Genomic DNA, 14,200 nt, shown 5'->3' on the forward strand with positions numbered 1-14,200 from the left:
TGTACAGTATTCCACAGTGAAGAGTGATGCAAAGTACTCATTACATTCATCTGCTATATCTTTATCCCCCATTACTACCCCACCAGCACCATTTTCCAGTGGCCCAATATCAACTCTTGTCTCCCTTTTACTCTTCATATAATTGAAAAAAACTTTTGGTATACTTCTTTATACTATTGGCAAGTTTGCCCTTATAGCTTTTTTAGATGCCTTTTGTTGGACTTTGAAAGCTTCAAATCATCCAACTTTCCACTCACTTTTGCTACCTTTTATGTCCTTTCCTTGGCTTTTATGCAGACCTTAACTTCCCTTGTCAGCCATGGTTGCCTACACCCGCCATTTGAGAACATCTTCTGTTGGACATATCTATCCTGTGCCCTGTGAACTATTCACAGAAACGTCAACCATCTCTGCTCTGCTGTCATCCCAGCCAGTATCCTCCTCCAATCCATCTGCACAAGCTCCCCTCACACGCCTCTGTAATTCCCTTTATTACATTGCGACATTGACACATGTGACTTGTGCTTCTCCCTCTCAAACTGCAGTATGAATTCAATCATATTATCATCACTGCCTCCTAAGGGTTCCTTTATGTCAAGCTCTCTAATAAGATCTGGGTTATTACACCTCACCCAATCAATCTAAGATAGCCTTTCTCCTAATAGGTTCAAGCTCAAGCTGCTCTATAAAGCCAGCTCATAGGCATTCAACAAATTCCATCTCTTGTGATCTGAGACATGGGGTTGAGTGGGATCCAGGTTTGCCCATGATGGAATGGTGGAGCAGACTTGATGGACTGATTGACCTAATTCTGCTCCTATGTCTTGTGGTCATATGGACACTAACCTGATTTCCCCAATCCCCTTGCATATTGAGGTCCCCCATTACAATTGTGACATTACTCTTATAACATGCCTTTTCCATCTCCCTTTGTAATCTCAGCCCCACATCTTGGCCACTATTTGGAGCCAAATATATGATTCCCATAATGGATTTTTAAAAATCCTTGCAGTTTCTTTACTCCACCCACAAAGATTCAACCTTCTCTGACCCTGTGTCTCCTCTTTCTAAAGATGAAATTCCATCTCTTCGCAACAGAGCTACACCACCGCCAATGCCTTCCTGCCTGTCCTTTTGATACAAAGTATATCCTTTGATGTTAAGTTCCCAACTATGGCCTTCTTTCTGTCATGACTCAGTGATGGCCACATCATCATACTGACCAAACCCTAATGGCACCACGTGTTCTTCCACATTATTCCAAATACTACATGCATTGAAATACAGCACCTTCAATCCTGCATTCTTTATCCTTTTGAGTTTGCCTCTGTGGTACAATTTAACTCTTTGCTCTATCTGCAGTTGTACCCAATCATCGCCTTGTCCTTTCTTACGTTCATGTTACACCCATCACTATGTGTAAACCTTCTGGGTCATCCTCAGCTCTATCCCCTGCCATAGTAGTTTAAAACATGTGCAACAGCTCTAATAAACCTTCCAGCAAGAATATTGGATTCAAGAGCCACCATCCCTTTTGTACAGGTCACACCTGCCCCAGAAGAAGTCCCAATTACCCAGAAATCTGAATCTCTGCTGAATCTCTGAATCTCCTCAGACACGCATTTAAGACCATAAGACCATAAGATATAGGAACAAAAATAGGTAATTCGGCTCACTGTGTCTGCTCCGCCATTCAATCATGGGTTGATCCAATTTTTCCAGCCATCCCCACTCCCCTGCCTTCTCCCATACCCTTCGATGCCCTGGCTAATCAAGGACCCATCTATCTCTACCTTAAATACACCCAGTGACTTGGCCTCAACAGCCGCTCGTGGCAACAAATTCCACAGATTTCCCACCCTCTGACTAAAGTAATTTCTCTGCATCTCAGTTCTAAAACGACGTCCTTCAACCCTGAATTCATGCCTTCTTGTCCGAGAATCCCCTACCATGGGAAATAACTTTGCCATATTTAATCTGCTCAGGCCTTTTAACATTCGGAATGTTTCTATGATATCCCCCCTCATTCTCCTGAACACCGGGGAATACAGCTCAAGAGCTGCCAGACTTCCCTCACAAGTTAACCCTTTCATTCCTGGAATCACTCTCATGAATCTTCTCTGAACTCTCTCCACTGTCAGGATATCCTTTCTAAAACAAGGAGCCCAAAACTGCACACAATACTCCAAGTGTGGTCTCACGAGTGCTTTATAGAACCTCAACATCACAGCCCATTTATCTGCAACCTCGTTCTATTCCTATTGTTACTGTCGCATGGCACAGGCAGCAATCCTGAGATTACTGCCTTTGAGGTCCTGCTTCTAAATCCCTGTATTCTGTCTTCAGGATCTCTTCCCTTTTCTACCTATGTTGTTGGTACCAATATGTACTAAAACCTCTGGCAGCCCACCCTCCTTTGTGAGGATTTTGTGAATGCATTCAGAAACATCGAGGACCCTGGCACCTGGGAGGCAAACTAACCATCCATGTTTCTTTCTCTTGTCCTCAGAACTGCCTATCTGTCCCCCTAACTATAGAGTCCTGTATTACTGCTGCCATCCTCTTCAGTTCACTACCGTTCTGAGACCAGACTCAGGGACGGGACCACAGGGGTGCTCTCCACTATCCGACGTTCTCCCTTCCCTCTCCAGATAGTCAGCTATTTATCTGTCTCCTGTAGCCTTGGGGTGACTACCTCCCTGTAGATCCCGTCTATCACCTCTTCACTTTCCCTAAAAAGCCGAAGGTCATTGAGCTGCAGCTTCAGTTCCTTAACACGGTCTCTAAGGAGCTGCATTTCGATGCACCTGGCGCAGGTGTGGCCACTGGGGAGGGTGGTAGTCTCCTGGAAATCCCACATCTGATACCTAGAACAGAACCCTGGCCCTGTAGATATAACCTCTATTCTCTCATTTGAAGACTATTTGAAGTTTTGTCACTTTTGTAATATGGGAACCATGGAAACCACCCCAAACTGGAATGGCATAATAATCCCAGTGATTTGTGTTTGTTGATATGAATTCAGATATGAGGAATAACTTATTTTTGCTTCTCATTGCTACCATCAGGAAGGAGGCATAGGATCGTGAAGACACACACTGAACGATTCAGGAACTGCTTCTCCCCCTCTACCATTCGAATTCTGAATGGACATTGAACATATGAACACTATCTCACCACTTTTTTATTTTTATTTTTGCACTAATTTAATTTAACTCTTTAATATATATATATACTTCATGAAATTCGTGTTTTATCCATTACTATATATTTCATTGTACTGCTGCTGCAAAGACAACAAATTTCACGACATAGGCAGGTGATACTGAATGCGATTCTGATTATGAAACAGAATTAAAGTTTTTTTCTTAAATTTCCTTGTGATAAATGTATCGTTTTAAATATATAGCTCACAAAGATAGTTAAGGATATTTTTTGTCCTTTCAAGGATGTGTTCTTGGATCGATGTATGAGAAGAGCTTTTCTTTTTGCCTCCATAGATCAGATAGCATCCTGTTGAGTATTTGCAATATCTTGTTCTTGTTGTGGCAAAGCTTGTGTTTGCCATTTAATCTTGAAAGCTGGCACCTCTAGCGATGTAGAGGCTTCTCAGCATGGCAGTAAGACATCAACCTTGAGTTTTGTGCAAATGTCATAGAAGTGGGCGCTTGAACTTGTAGCCTTCTGGCTGAAAGGCAAGAATGTTACCAACTAATCCTTAGCTGACCTTGCAAGCCTGTAGTCACATAAAGATGAGCTGTTAAAAACCATGCGTTCTTTTATTTTCTCCACCAACATTAATGAATAGATTGTTCTTTTTGCAACAACAACGATAACAATCCAACAACCTTCGTGGCTATTTCAGTGCTAGAACTTAATTTTCAATTCAGGCTTTGACAAGGAAAATCAGAGAACCTGAAGCAAAAGAACCACATTTGAACCATTAAATGGATTAATTTTATAATTTGTTATCATATAATTTTTGTCTATGTAATGGATCTTTTTAATAGTTAAGCATTAAGGGAAAACTCCTTTTGCAAATTCAAAATCAGTTTGAATAATTTGTTTTAAATGTAAAATTAACAGAGAAAGGAGCAAAGCAATTGCCTGAGTACCAGTGGGCAGTGAGGAACTATTAGCTCTGCTTTGGTCTCCACTCTTACCTCTTCTCTTCCCCTCACCTGATGCCCCTCCACCTTGGTTTCTCCTCTCTTAGAGCTTCCCTTTTTCTCACCTGCCTATCACCTCCCACTGTTGCCTCTTATCCTTCCCTTTCTCCCATGATCCACTCTCCTCTCCAATCAGATTCCTTCTTCTTCAACCCTTAACCTATTCCACCTATCACCTCTCAGCTTACCACTTCATCCCTCCTCCCCCACTCAAATGCATCCCCTTCACCTGGTTTCACCTATTATCTTTCAGTTTGTCTGCCTTCCCCTCACCTCACCTTCTTATTCTGACCTCTTCCCCCTTCCCTTCCAGTCCTGGTAAAGGGTCTCGGTGCAAAACATTGGCTCTTTATTCCTCTCCATAAATGATTCCTGGCCTGCTGAATTCCTCCAGCATTTTGTGTGTGCCTCAGCTCAGCCTCCAGTTTCCATACGTTGATGTATATGTAAAAGGTTCACGTCGAAATAATGCTTCAGTTTTAGAATCATCACTCAGATCCGTCTTGTCTCAGTAATTTCCTTCATACCCCTTTTACCTGGCTTCTTAACCCTTCTTATATATTTTCTCTGTTTTCATGGTTTTGCCATAATTTGCTTATCCCTCTCCATCTTCCATTACATTCTTGAAAATTTTCTTCTCTTTTTGTAAAAGGTTTCGATCTAATACTCTAACATCAACTTCTGTTGCCCGATCAAAAAAATGTCACTAATACGCCATTGGGACTTTTTACGACATTGAAGATTCCCTATAAATGGCAGCTGCCACTGTCTTCTCAGTGTTTTGTTTATGCTGCCATTAGTTCTTATTAGAATATTGTTTACATCCCTTCCCTATAATCTCCACTTGGGTATACCATCCAAATGAGGTATTTACTGTCTAATGACTTACTTTCCATTAGTTGCTGACTCTCTCTCTAAATATTGATAATTTTTCATCCTTGAATATTAACACACCTGCCTTATTTTCAATAAGTATGTCAATTTATGGTACTGGAGTTTTAATTTCATAGCATTTTCATATGCATGCCTTTTGTTGTGGTTGTTGATGCTGTTTCTATTATTCCTATGCTGCTCTCACATGGGAGGAGTTCACATACTGCACAAGCAGTGTTATCAATAAAGTTCATTTGAATAACCTGCAGGCTGGCCTCAGGTATGTGCTCTGCACTCTCTCAATATCAAACACAACACCTTTGCTCTCAAGTCTTTTTCTTAGGGGTCTGAAATCCTTTCTACACTACATATCCTTTTTGATAGCCGACTGATTCAGATGCACTTTGACCCAACGTTCCATCTTATTCCTGACCCTAGTTGCAGCACCAATGTTAAAATGAAATAGAATTTTCTCTTTCCTGTATCAGATGTAGATTTATTACACTAATCCCTTCATTCCCATGCTAATTAGCATTTGGCGGTTGTTGTAATTCTGAGATTGTTGTCCTCAGGATCATGCTTTTTAATCTGGTCACATGTTCCTTTCAGGTGGTCAGGGATATCTGGTGTGGATTTTCAAAGGAGTGCATTTTCTGTTTGTATTTTACAAATCTAGAAACGGTAGTGTTTTCCTTTCATGATTTCACATACTGAATCTCCTTTTTCATTTGTACTTCCTCCAACCTGTCCACTTCGTTCATTTACTTGTTGCATTACTTTCGCCTTTCACCTGCTGCATTTGTTCTCTTTGACATTTAATCCCTCCTGTCTTTAATGGACCTTCCCCATTTTCTCTCACCTGCCTTTCCCCTGTTTCTGTTTTAAAAGCTTGTTTACATTTCCTGGTTCTGATGAAAGCTGATAGATCCAAAATGTTATTTCTAATCTACTAATTATAACCAGTTCTTTCAGTTTGGGGTTGTAGAAACACCTTCATACTTTACAAACTGGAGTTTTTATGGAGGGATGGCTTAAAGTAACAGCGAGGCTGACGTATATTAACATAATTACAAAGTTATAGAAGACATCAGGACATTGAACCCATGAACACTACCTCACTGCTTTTTTAAAATTTCTATTTTTGCATTAATTATTTAATTTAACTATTTAATATACATATATACTTACTGTAATTCACAGTTTTTTCAATATTTACCATGTATTGCATTGTACTAGAGCTTAAAATTTAACAAATTTTGCGACATATGCTGGTGATATTGATTCTGAATTGATTTACGGTCACCAGAAACAAGCCATTGATCTGGTTAACTGATGTCTGAGAGGCAGGAGACAAAAAAAGTACATAAACTAGGTAGATAGTCAATGGTAGGATGTGATGAGTCCTACCTTGCTGGGATCTGCTTTGGAAGTGCAAGTTTAAACCATATTTATAGCAACAACAGTGATGGAATATATAATGTAATGGATGGAATGTATAAAGACATTCATAGGATAGTAAATAATATGAAACCAATATATTTCAAATTAGTAGATTTGTTTACCCTGCTGATATGCAGCATAATACACCCATATCCAAGAGGGGAAAGTTGTGATAAATTGATTTCATTGTCGACAAATGTGAAGTTTTAGAAAGGATGTAAAATTCTTTCGGATAGGGCATATATGAATGTAGCAAATTGTTGTATAAAACAATCTTTTGATCCTTTCTTATAAGAACTGTATTAAATACGGTAGTTTCTGAGCTTCACTGCACCAGAGGCAGTTTCTCCTCATTTACCCTGCTAAAGATCATCACAGAAAACTTTTATTACTTCCATTCTCACTGAAACAGTTATAGATCTTTAGGTGTTTCTGCATTGAATGAATTTCTTCAGCACTGTCTCCAAAGCTACAGAGTTCTTTCAAAGTTCAGTGCCCAAATTGAACACAATGATTCATCTGAGGCTTAATCAGTGTCCATATGGCCTGATAAAGATGGAAACAATTGGTACCTTTTTTGATTTAAACTATGATTATTTATAATAAACCTTACCTTGGCAACAAGTGACAATACACCCTATTAAGTGCTCAATGCTGTGACTACCTCCTGTATCTCTCCAATGGCAAAAGCAATTCAGACCTTTCTTCTATGAATGATAATTAATGTAAAATATGGGAGGTTTGAGCTGAAAAATAATAATTCTGCAAATGCCACTTGTTCTGACAAATGCCGGAGAAACTGGGGTGGAATGGGATGGGGTAGAGTGTTCTGAATGGAGGTGGCAGTTATTAATAATTGCCTTCACTTCTCCTTCATTCTCTGAAATGCAATAAGATGAGTGATTAGGGTTAAAATCTACTTGACACATTCAATGCAAAATTCACATTCACTCCAAATGCAGTGCTGAGGAATATTATAGGAGATGCTAGTGTACTGCTTTAAGGAAGAACAGATGAATTATTTGTGTTTGTTGAAACCAATATAGTTCTTCATCAGACAACATTATTTGAAGAGATTTCCTGACAATTTTTATAATGTTTAGAGCATGCTGTATGTAAATTTGTCATTGTGATATCCATGTGCAGTAATGACTAAAATGAAGTACTTCATTGGCAGTGAAGCACTTTGGGATATACAGGTACAGATGTAAACTATGTTATATAAATGCAAAACTTTTCTGTAGTTGCTTACTAAAAAGATAGGCACTCTGATTAAAAATATTCTATGATAAACTCATATTCACTGTTTTAGTCAAACGTTAATTTATTGCCCTTATACATATGAAGGAAAATTATTGATGCAATACCTTTCTTTCAGACATCAACATTATAAAATACAACCTGATTGTGCTCATTCATGAGGTAATTTGGTTAGTGTTTGGCAAATGATTTTGAGTGGAAATACGGAGAAACTGAATACTAGAATGCTGAGATCTTGCACAGAAACTGCAGACCTGGCTCCATAAAATCTAAATGCATTTAGTGACTTTGTTTTCAGTCAAACCATACGATAGAAGCTTTGTGGATAACAGTAGTTGAACTAGCATTTTAAAGTTATGCTCACTGATACAAGATAAGAAAATTACTATGTAGAAATACTCTGGTCTAATGTGTATGATGGAGATAATTATAATTAAAATCCAATATTTGGGATAGGTAATACTAGTTTTTGTGTTTTGGTTAAACCTGTTTAAGATTTTCAAAAACTCTTTGATACCTACCCAAAGAATCTCTTGATAGGATCATTAAAGTAAAATCAAGGTTTTCAATTCTTGATTTACTGTTTTTGTCTTATCCTGTTCTTTGAGCTCAAGAATCAAATCTATTTGCTGTTAAGTAAGAGTCGTAAAAATTTACTGGTCATAAGTTATACAGTGGGACATTAAAACAGTGATCAGAAATTCTCCTGTCTGTTATTTTATTGGACATTTGTTGAGCAATCTTTTCTTCCTGTAAAGAGGAATTTCAGACCAACTGATGAAACACTAATATAGCAGAAGTTTATGATGTCTTGGCTGGACCTGTGTTGCTTCTCTTCAACTATCTGCCTCTCTTCACTCTTAACGGTTGGGAGCAATGTTTAGAGTACCCCAACCCCCGCTACTCTTTAACTTTAGATTTTACATCTTCTCAACTCACTACTCATCTAGAATGCATCCAAAGGTGAGCAGCTATCAGGTTGACTGGAGATGATGCTGAATTGCTAAGTGGTATTTCAAATACATAGAAAATACATTGGATAGGGTACAAAGAGTGACAAGAATAACATGTGGGTAATAAGCTGACTTGAAGGTGGGTCTTAGTTATAAATGATTAATGGTTTTGCTGTTATGTCCTTGTGAAATGTAAGACCATAAGACATAGGAGCAGAATTAGGCCATTTGGCCCATCGAGTCTACTCCACCATTCAATCATGGCTGATCCTTTTTACCCCTCCTCAAACCCATTTCTCAGCCTTCTCCCCATAACCTTTGATGCCATAGCTAATCAAGAACCTATCAATCTCCTCCTAGCCTCTACAGCTGCCTGTGTTTACAAATTCCACAATTTCACCACCCACCCACTGGCTAAAAATTTTTTTCCATAATCTCTGTTTTAAGTGGACACCCCTCTCTCCTGAGGCTGTGCCCTCTTGTCCCAGACTCCCCCACCATGGGAAGCATAATTTCCACACCTACTCCGTCTTGGACTTTCAACATTCAAAAGATCTCAATGAGATTCCCCCCCCCCCCACCCCACCCCACCCATCCTTCTAAATTCCAGTGAGTACTGGCTCAGAGCTATCAAATGTTCTCCATATGATAACCATTTCATTCCCGGAATCAACCTTGTGAACTTCCTCTGAACACTCTCCAATGCCAGCACATCTTTTAGGAGCCCAATAAGGGGCCCAAAACTGTTCACAATACTCAAGGTGAGTCCACAACAGTGCTGTATAAAGCCTCTGCATCATATCTCTGCTCTTATAATCTAGACTTCTTGAAATGAATGCTAACATTGCATTTGCCTTCCTCATCACCGACTCAACCTACAAGTTAACCTTTAGGGTGTTCTGCACAAGGACTCCTAAGTCCCCTTGCATATCAGATTTTTTTGATTTTCTCCCCATTTAGAAAATAGTCTGCTCATTTATATCTTCTACCAAAGTGCATGACCATGCATTTTCTAAAATAGTATTTCATTTGCCACTTTCTTGTCCATTCTCCTAAACTAAGTCCTTCTGTAGCCTTCCTGATTCCTCACCAATACCTGCCCCTCCAATCTTTGTATCATCTGCAAACCTGGCAACAAAACCATCTATTCCATCATCTAAATCATTGTTATAAAGAATAAGAAGAAATGGTCTCCACACCGACCCTTGCAGAACACTACTAGTCACTGGTAGCCAAACAGAAAAGAACCTTTTTATTCTCACTCGCTGCCTCCTACCAAGCAGCCAATGCTTTGACCATGCCATTGACTTTCCAGTATTACCATGGGCTCTTAACTTGGTAAGCAGCCTCATGTGAGGCATCTTGTCAAAGGCCTTCAGAAACCCTCAAAGAATTCCAAAATGTTCATCAGGCAAGATTTTCCGTAAAGGAAACCATGCTGACTTTCTGTTATAACTGTATTCAACTGCCATCAAGGTCCTTTTACCCTTGCAGTTTCTTAACTGAGCCCAAAAGGATTCAACATCTTCTGATCCTATTTCACACCTTTCTACTGATTTGTTGTCATTCTTTACAAGCAGAGCCATGCCAGCCCCTCTGCCTACCTTCTTATCCCTCCGATACACTGTATAACCTCGGAGAGTCAGCTCCTAATTACAACCATCCTTCAGCTATCATTCTGTCATCTGCAAAATTTGCTGATCCTGTTTACCACGTTATGATTCAGATCATTGATATAAATGGAAAACACCAACAGGCCCAACACTGAATCCTGTGGCACTCTACCAGTCACAGTCCTCCAGTCAGAGAGGCAACCATCTACTACCATTCTCTGGCTTCTTCTGCAAAGCTAGTGTTGAATCCAATTCACCGCCTCATCTCGAATGCCAAGTGACTGAACCTTCTTGACTACCCTCTCATGCAGGACTTTGTTGAAGGTCTTACTAGAGTCCATCTACTTCAACATCTACTTCATCTCCTCCATCAGCTTTCCTGGTAGCCCCCTTAAAAAACTCTAAGATTGGTTAGAAATGAGCTTCCATGCACAGAGCCATGTTGACTATCCCTAATCAGGCCTTGTCTCTCCATGACTATCCCCAACCTGTCTATCCAGAGTTTAATGGTTGATAGGTTCTTAATTAGTAAGGGTGTTAAAGGAGAAGACTGGACAATGTTGAGGGAGGGAAGTAAATCAGCCAGAGCAGACTTGATGGACCAAGTGGACTTATTTAGCTGTCTCAGTTGGACTTATAAGATATCTTGGCACTTTTGTGAAGAAGCTCAGGAGAATCTGGCCAATACCCAGTCCTCACTCAATATCATTATAACAGATCATCTGTTATTTATACCATTCCCATTGGTGGGGTTTGTCATGTTCAAAAGCATTACAACAGTGGTCATACCTAAAATGCTGCTCATTGCCTTTAAAATGATTTTCAACATTCTACAAGGACCATGAGAGGTGCAATATAGACAATAGACAATAGACAATAGGTGCAGAAGTAGACCATTCGGCCCCTCGAGTCTGCACCGCCATTCTGAGATCATGGCTGATCATTCACTATCAATACCCAGTCCCTGCCTTGTCCCAATATCCCTTGATTCCCCTATCCATCAGATATCTATCCAGCTCCTTAAAAGCATCCAGAGAATTGGCCTCCACCGTCTTCCGAGGTAGTGCATTCCACACCTCCACAACTCTCTGGGAGAAGAAGCTCTTCCTCAACTCTGTTTTAAATAACTGACCTCTTATTCTCAATCCATGCCCTCTGGTACTGGACTCTCCCAACATCTGGAACATATTTCCTGCCTCAATCCTATCAAATCCTTTAATTATCTTAAACGTTTCAATCAGATCCCCTCTCAATCTCCTCAATTCCAGCGTGTACAAGCCAAATCTCTCCAATCTCTCTGCGTAAGACAGCCCTGCCATCCCAGGAATCAACCTAGTGAATCTACGCTGCACTTCCTCAATTGCCAGAATGTCCTTCCTTAAACCTGGAGACCAAAACTGTACACAATATTCCAGGTGTGGTCTCACCAGGGCCCTGTACAAATGCAAAAGAACATCCTTGCTCTTGTATTCAATTCCCCTTGTAACAAAGGCCAACATTCCATTTGCCCTCTTCACTGCCTGTTGCACTTGCTCATTCACCTTCATTGACTGGTGAACTAGGACTCCTAGGTCTCTTTGCATTTCTCCCTTACCTAACTCGACACCATTCAGACAATACTCTGCCCTCTTGTTCCTGCTTCCAAAGTGGATAACTTCACATTTATTCACATTGAATGACATCTGCCAAGTATCTGCCCACTCACTCAGCCTATCCAAGTCTCCCTGTATTCTCCTAACGTCCTCTTCGCATGTCACACTGCCACCCAGTTTAGTATCGTCAGCAAACTTGCTGATATAGTTTTCAATGCCCTCATCTAAATCATTGACATAAATCGTAAAGAGCTGTGGTCCCAATACAGAGCCCTGTGGTACCCCACTAGTCACCTCCAGCCAGTCTGAGAAACACCCATTCACTGCTACCCTTTGCTTTCTATCTGCCAACCAGTTTTCTATCCATGTTGAAACCCTGCACCCAATGCCATGAGCTCTGATTTTACTCACCAATCTCCTATGTGGCACCTTATCGAATGCCTTCTGAAAATCTAGGTACACAACATCTACTGGCTTACCCTCATCTAACATCCTTGTTACACCCTCAAAAAACTCCAACAGATTAGTCAAGCATGATTTGCCCTTGGTAAATCCATGCTGGCTCGGCCTAATCCTATTTCTGCCATCTAGATGTGCCACTATTTCATCCTTAATAATGGACTCAAGCATCTTCCCCACGACTGACGTTAGTTCTCCGTTTTCTCCTTCCCTCCCTTCTTAAAAAGTGGGACAACATTAGCCACTCTCCAATCTTCAGGAACTGATCCTGAATCTAAGGAACATTGGAAAATGATTACCAATGCATCCGCAATTTCCTGAGCCACTATATAAATAGAAGTCCCTGGTTCCTTAAGAGTTTTTGATATCCTAAGCTAAAAATAGAAAATGTTTGGCTCCAGTCTCACTTATAATCAAACTAAAACACACAATGCAGCTTTATTTTGGCCCAGTCCTAGATTGAGTGGCACTGTGGTGCAGCTGGTACTCAGATCTTCTGTGACCCAGGGTTCATTCTGCTCTCCAGTGCTGCCTACCTTCTCCCTGTCATCATGTGGATTTCGTTTTGGCTCTCTGCTTTCCTCCCACACCTGGAAAAGCCACTGACCGCCAGATTAATCGGCCACTGTAAATCATTCATAGTGTTAACTGATCGGTAGGGATGTGGGAGGTTAGGGTGCCTCATTGCCAACATGCACTTGGTGATCTGAAGGTCTTGTTTTTGTGCTGAATCTGTCTGTCTTAATAAATGTAGCAATTTAGCTAAATCCATGTAATTGTTTCATTGAACAAGCTGGTACGTGCTTCACATAAGTGGATCTTTTATTTAGTTGAGGGATTAAATGTGGGTTTGGACTGAAAGGAGTAACTTGAAAGGAATGACGAATAAGGGAAGGAGATGAACAAATAATAAAGACAAAAGAAGCTGAAATCCCTGAAAGAGCCCAGAAGGAAGTTTATTAAAGATTCGAAGATTCAAAGTATATTTATTATCAAAGAATACAACCTTGAGACTTGTCTGCTTACAGGCAGCTACAAAGCAAGAAACCTGAAAGGACCCGGTTGGAAAAGGAACGAAGAGCAACACCCAGTGTGCAGAGAAAGAAAATAACCGCAAATCATGCAAGCAAAGAAGTGAACAAAGAGGTATTCTGACCCAAACTGAGTCATTATATCTAAATCCCTGGAGCAGACCCAAAGCCTCGGTTTCAGCTCATCATATTAACAGACATTTCACCCTGCAAAAACTCACTTCAGGGAGGTAGCACCCCCCTGCCCCCCCCAATCAAACTCCAAGGGTGTATGTAATACTTTGTTTAGTGATTTTGTCTCATCTGTAAACCAAGTTGAGTATATGCAAAAAATGTGACATTAAAATATGTACTTATATATTATCATGGAGTCTTTTTTTTATTCTATTACACCTTTAAGCAAGTCTACAGGGAGTTTGGGCTCATCATGTTGGACATCAATCGAGTAGCTCCTTAGCAGCTAGCCAGCTGGTTTAAATAACGTTAGCTATGCTAATGAATGAATGACACCTGTTAAACTCACCTCAACATGTCTTTTACAGTCATTTAGCCCACCATGGGCAGTAGAAAAGTCACTGTTGCAAACAGAAATTGCAACAAAATGCTTCGGGCCTAGGCTTTACCCCCGGTGATTCACTCTGTGCCTAGATCTCGGTGCCCAGCCCAAAATTGTTCTGAGCCTCTCCAAATCTGCTCGCCACTTAGAGCGATCCAACCTCACACTGCGATTAGTTGGACTGGTATCAAAACTCCTCTGCCTCGACGACTCCTCTCTGAATCGCTCACTCCAACTCCATCTGAATCAATTTT

General features: G+C 40.4%; 1 long non-coding RNA gene across 3 annotated transcripts in view; it reads left to right on the plus strand.

Annotated features, from left to right (window-relative positions):
• The window catches only part of LOC132378356 (uncharacterized), a 42,130-nt gene extending 28,435 nt beyond the window's left edge, over positions 1-13,695 (plus strand). Inside the window, exons 4-5 of one of the 3 annotated variants that reach the window (XR_009506993.1) lie at positions 3,069-3,319; positions 7,861-7,895. This is a non-coding gene — a long non-coding RNA (uncharacterized LOC132378356). Of the gene's footprint in view, positions 1-3,068; positions 7,827-7,860; positions 7,896-13,387 lie in introns of those variants that run through there. The other 2 variants (XR_009506994.1, XR_009506992.1) reach the window with 2 other exon arrangements.
• Positions 13,696-14,200: the final 505 nt, after the last annotated feature.

This window comes from Hypanus sabinus, chromosome 20 (assembly GCF_030144855.1).
Source record: "Hypanus sabinus isolate sHypSab1 chromosome 20, sHypSab1.hap1, whole genome shotgun sequence".
NCBI lineage: Eukaryota > Metazoa > Chordata > Chondrichthyes > Myliobatiformes > Dasyatidae > Hypanus > Hypanus sabinus.